This window comes from Capra hircus, chromosome 4, assembly GCF_001704415.2.
Source record: "Capra hircus breed San Clemente chromosome 4, ASM170441v1, whole genome shotgun sequence".
Classification (NCBI taxonomy): domain Eukaryota; kingdom Metazoa; phylum Chordata; class Mammalia; order Artiodactyla; family Bovidae; genus Capra; species Capra hircus.
This window is the reverse complement of record NC_030811.1, coordinates 107,958,000-107,964,020: the sequence shown is the minus strand read 5'-3', so window position 1 is coordinate 107,964,020 and position 6,021 is coordinate 107,958,000.

The window sequence follows — 6,021 nt, the reverse complement described above, 5'->3', positions numbered from 1 at the left end:
TATCCTCAAACATCTTCTCTAAATACCCTTTTCAACTTTCTATGTTATTTGTGTGTGAGTACATGCTCAGTCACTGTAGTCGTGTCCGACTCTGTGCAACCCTGGGGAGTGTAGCCCTCCAGGCTCCTCTGTCCATGGGATTCTCCAGGCAAGAACATTGAGGTGGGCTGCCTTATCCTCCTCCAGGGGATCTTCCCAGTTCAGGAATTGAACCCGGGTCTCTTACGTCTCCTGCACTGACAGGCAGGTTCTTCACCACTCGCAGCACAAGGTCCCCAGCTTCAGGATACTTCCCTGCCTGTCCTAGATAGTTCTGCTCCCGCTCCCTCTTATACCGCACTGCCAAAATGCTTGGCAATTTTGACATCCTTGTGGGTAACCTTTCCAGACTCACTCTTTCAGTTCCGTGACTACTTCCCCTCCAGTGACCTTGTCTCTGCCTTACTTGTCTGCCTACTTACTCCTCTGGTTGTACTTTTAAGCTGTTGCCATCACCAGTAACCACAATACTTCTCCAGTCTCCGTTCCAAGATGTCATTTTCCAGCCACCATCCCTTATCTTTTAGCTCACTCCCTCTGGTTCTCCACTTTTTGAAAAATTCTTTGACCTTGTTTGATGTCTTAACTCCTTTTTAAAATGGCTGCCTTTCAGCCCCACCCCCCAGACTCCGTTTAATTCCACTTTGCAGAGTGTTGATTCTTTATGGTGTGCGTTTTCACTGAAACAGCATATATGTAAATCCAGCGCAGTAGACTGTAAGTGTATATGTTTTTCCTAAATTCTGAGGGTGCTCACATACTCGAATCTAGTTAGAACCAGTGAAAAATGATTGTGATAATTTCTTCCAGTTAGTGAGTTTTCTAAAAAATGCATGATTTCTTCCTTTGAGTACCCTTTCCTGCCATCTATTCTTTGTTCTGGTGAACAGCTCTGTCACGCAGGCTGACAAAAAAGGGGTGCGAGTGATAGAAAGGGGCCTGGGTTGCCACAGGACACAAAGAGTATCACGGTGGATTTTGGTTTTAGAAGGCAGACTCAAAGCCCATTCACGGGGACATCTGAGGAACAGAAGTGAAGATTAACCGATAATGAGATTCTGGGGATAGTCCTTGACATTGTCATGGACATCATGAACCTGACTGCAGCCTGGAGGATGGGCCAGGCTTTTAACAAGTGGAAGTTGAAAGCCCCCAACGCTCGGGTCAGAGAAGGGACAGTGATGGGCAGTGGGAGAGGTCAAGAACTTTCTCTGTCGGAGTGATGTGATGAAGACCAGGAGACTGCTTGTTTCTGTTTCCAGGGACCCCATCCCCTTTGCTAACAAACTGCATGTGTGCAGCTCAGACATGCAAGAGGAACTTAGGTTTTATTTGGTATGTTTTATTTTAGGAGAATAGACGTGAGAGTCTTAAGGAATGACTTTTGGAGACCTATTTCATTTTCTGCCTTTCATTTATTTTTTCCTGCAAGCAGTGTTTTATTATTATTATCATTATTTCCTTTTAAGCCTGCGCACTTTCTTTTCGTTGCTTTGTATTTCACAGGCGCTCTGGAGCTTGAATTTGCCTGGCTGCCTTGGGGGAAGATGAACTCACATTTGGTGTGGGAGTTAGGGGTATGGCTCTTTCTTATTTTAAACACAGATAGTGGCTATCGTCTATGTTTACTTAATATTTTATGACTTGAAAAAATAATGACTATTTACATGAAATATGATTAAATTGCAGAGATGGAGGTGGGATGTTAAATTAAGTCCTCAGTATTCTTTGTAACCTTTTATTTCATATCCAATAACCCTGCCTGCATTCCACAAATTTAACTTGTGGATTTTCTAAGTGAGAAGACATTGAAGTTACTTGAGTATCTTAAAAATAGAAAATGAAGCCAGTTCTAGCAATGTGAGGCACTGCACAGAGGTCCATAAGTCGTGAGAAATCACGGGGATTTGTCCAAGCAGGCTGCTGGAATGATGGAAAATTCCTGGTGGAGAACACTGGACAGAACCGAGCAGTGGGGTGCACACAGGAGGAAGGAAGGAAAGAAAGAGGACAGTGGGCCCGAGGGGCAGCAGCCTCTGCTGGGCTCCAAGCTGGCGATGGGTCAAGTGAGCTGCCAGCTGAACTCCGCCAAGTCCAGGGCATCTCTGGAACCTACCTGCGCCTGGGAGTGGCCCTATCACCGCCCCCCCCCCCAGCCGCACCCCTGCCTCTGCCAGGGGCTACAGAAAAGTTCACGGAACCGAGCCTGTTTCCTAAAACTTTCGTTAGCAGCCTCTTCCCACCAAGGAGGGAAACGCAGTAGGCACCACTGTTCACCTGGGCGTTCCTTCAAGAGTTCAGTTCTGCCCAGGAGTGGGGCAGCCCGGCTGATCACCAGGGACTTTCCCTCTTCTGAGACCTAACATGTAGGAGCAAAGGAAGGTTGGATCAGGTCACTCAGCTCCTGGCTCCGGTTTCTAGGTTAGAGTGGAACTGTCTACCGTGCTTAGCAAGTTTTTACACATAATTTCAGGAGTTTTGCAATCGTGTCAGATACTACCAGAGCCTTAGCCAGGAAAAACAATATGCATTGCTGACCTGTTTCTTAAGAAGAACAATAATAAATAAATTTTAAAACCCTATAATTTTACAACTTGATAAACTTTTTCTAAGTATAAGTTTTTTAATGGATAGCTGCAATGTTAATTAAAAACCTGTATATACAAGCTCCAGTAATGTGGCTTCATTTTGTGTATTTGTTCTCCAAGACAGGATCACAGAGGATAATTTTAAAAGACCCATTGACCCAAGGACACTCTCCTTCAGTACTAGGACCCTCCCAGTTTTGCTGTAGAATGAACCCTTTATGCTGAGGATTTTGGCTTTCCCTCTGTTCTGCCTTCCCTTCTAGACCATGACTCAGAAGCCTGTCATTTCACACCCAACCTGGCTGCAGGTCCTTTTCTAGCAAACAAGAGCCTTAGTACTCAAGAGGAATCTACTTTTAGCTCTTTGAAAAGAACAAGTGTTTTTCTCCAGGCTACACTTGGAAAATATAGTCTGGAATGCCAGTAACTCCCCACTCCAGAGTCTTTTTACATGCTTTCCTACTTCCATCAATATTCCCTAAACTGTTCATAGGATATTTCACCCCTTGCCACGGTAAAACTGGCAAAGCCAATAAAACTCTCAACAGTAGTACCAAAATCACATTCTGAGTCTTGTTCATATTTTTCAGTTTTGCACATTATAAAAAGTCCCTCAAGTAGGAAGGTGATTGTAAATGGTAGAGTTAGGAGCATGGATTTGTGTTAGTATGAAGAGAGCAAGGTTAACTCCTGATACAAACTGGTTCTGAGACAATATAGACAGTCTGTCAGTGCTGAGATGTGTACAACTCTTTGCGACCCTGTAGACTGTAGCCCACCAGGCTCCTCTGACCATGGGATTTTGCAGGCAAGAGTACTGAAGTCGGTTGCCATTTCCTTCTGCAGGGGATCTTCCCAACACAGGGATCAAACCTGTCTTTCCTGGATCTTATCGATTGAAGGTGGATACTGTACTGCTGATCTACCAGGGAAGCCTGAGTCAGGAGTATATTGACCCTGCTTATTGAACTCAGATCGGGTACACAAGACTTGAAGGATTTTCTTTATGTTACTTACACAAATAACACAGGAATGCTTTCACACTGCAAAATATTCAGAGTTACTGATAAAATCTTAACTTTTTTCCAAGGGAGAACACTTTTCGTTCAGCTCAGCTCAGTCGCTCAGTCCTGTCCAACTCTTTGCTACCCCATGAACTGCAGCACGCGAGGCCTCCCTGTCCATCACCAACTCCTGGAGTTTACCCAGACCCAGGTCCATTGAGTCAGTGATGCCATCCAACCATCTCATCCTCTGTCATCCCCTTCTCCTCCTGCCCTCAGTCTTTCCCAGCATCAGGGTCTTTTCCAATGAGTCAGCTCTTCACATCAGGTGGCCAAAGTGTTGGAGTCTCAGCTTCAACATCAGTCCTTCCAATAAACACCCAGGACTAATTGAATTTAGGATGGACTGGTTGGATCTCCTTGCAGTCCAAGGGACTCTCAAGAGTCTTCTCCAACACCACAGTTCAAAAGCATCAATTCTTCGGCACTCAGCTTTCTTTATAGTCCAACTCTCACATCCATACATGACCACTGGAAAAGCCATAGCCTTGACTAAATGGACCTCTGTTGACAAAATAATGTCTCTTCTTTTGAATATGCTGTCTAGGTTGGTCATAACTTTCCTTCCAAGGAGTAAGCATCTTTTAATTTCATGGCTGCAATCACCATCTGCAGTGATTTTGGAGCCCAGAAAAAGAAAGTAGGCCACTGTTTCCCCATCTATTTGGCATGAAGTGATGGGACTGGATGCCATGATCTTAGTTTTCTGAATGTTGAGCTTTAAGCCAACTTTTTCACTCTCCTCTTTCACTTTCATTAAGAGGCTCTTTAATTCTTCTTCAATTTCTGCCATAAGGTGGTGTCATCTGCATATCTGAGGTTATTGATATTTCTCCCAGCAGTCTTGATTCCAGCTTGTGCTTCCTCCAGCTCAGCGTTTCTCATGGTGTACTCTGCATATAAGTTAAATAAGCAGGGTGACAATATACAGCCTTGACGCACTCCTTTTCCTATTTGGAACCAGTCTGTTGTTCCATGTCCCCAGTTCTAACTGTTGCTTCCTGACCTGCATATAGGTTTCTCAAGAGGCAGGTCAGGTGGTCTGGTATTCCCATCTCTTTCAGAATTTTCCACAGTTTATTGTGATCCACACAGTCAAAGGCTTTGGCATAGTCAATAAAGCAGAAATAGATGTTTTTCTGGAAGGAACTCTCTTGCTTTTTCCATGATCCAGAGGATGTTGGCAATTTGATCTCTGGTTCCTCTGCCTTTCTAAAACCAGCTTGAACATCTGGAAGTTCACGGTTCACGTTTGCTAAAGCCTGGCTTGGAGAATTTTGAGGATTACTTTACTAGCGTGTGAGACGAGTGCAATTGTGTGGTAGTTTGAGCATTCTTTGGCATTACCTTTCTTTGGGATTGGAATGAAAACTGACCTTTCCAGTCCTGTGGCCACTGCTGAATCAAATTTGCTGGCATATTGAATGCAGAGCTTTCACAGCGTCATCTTCCAGGATTTGAAATAGCTCCACTGGAATTCCATCACCTCCACTAGCTTTGTTCATAGTGATGCTTTCTAAGACCCACTTCACATTCCAGAATGTCTGGCTCTAGGTGAGTGATCATTACCATCATGATTATCTGGGTCATAAAGATCTTTTTTGTACAGTTTTTCTGTATAGTCTTGCCACCTCTTCTTAATATCTTCTGCTTCTGTTAGGTCCCTATCATTTCTGTCCTTTATTGAGCCCATCTTTGTTGAAATGTTCCCTTGGTATCTCTAATTATCTTGAAGATATCTCTAGTCTTTCCCATTCTATTGTTTTCCTCTATTTCTTTGCACTGATAATTGGGAAGGCTTTCTTATCTCTTCTTGCTATTCTTTGGAACTCTGCATTCAAATGGGTATATCTTTCCTTTTCTTCTTTGCTTTTCGCTTCCCTTCTTTTCACAGCTATTTGTAAGGCCTCGTCAGACAGCCATTTTGCTCTTTTGCATTTCTTTTTCTTGGAGATGGTCTTAATTCCTGTCTCCTGTACAATGTCACGAACCTCTATCCATAGTTCATCAGGCACTCTCTCTGTCAGATCTAGTCCCTTAAATCTATTTTTCACTTCTACTGTATAATCATAAGGGATTTTACTTAGGTCATACCTGAATGGTCTAGTGGTTTTCTCCACTTTCTCCAATTTCAGTCTGAATTTGGCAATAAGGAGTTCATGATCTGAGCCACAGTCAGCTTCCGGTCTTGTTTTTGCTGACTGTATAGAGCTATATAACACTTTTTGTAGTTTCATGTATATATTTTTTTAATTATTATTTTCTTATATATGAACCTGTAGAAACATGTGGTATTGTATACGTGCTCATGAAACAATATTGTCAACTAG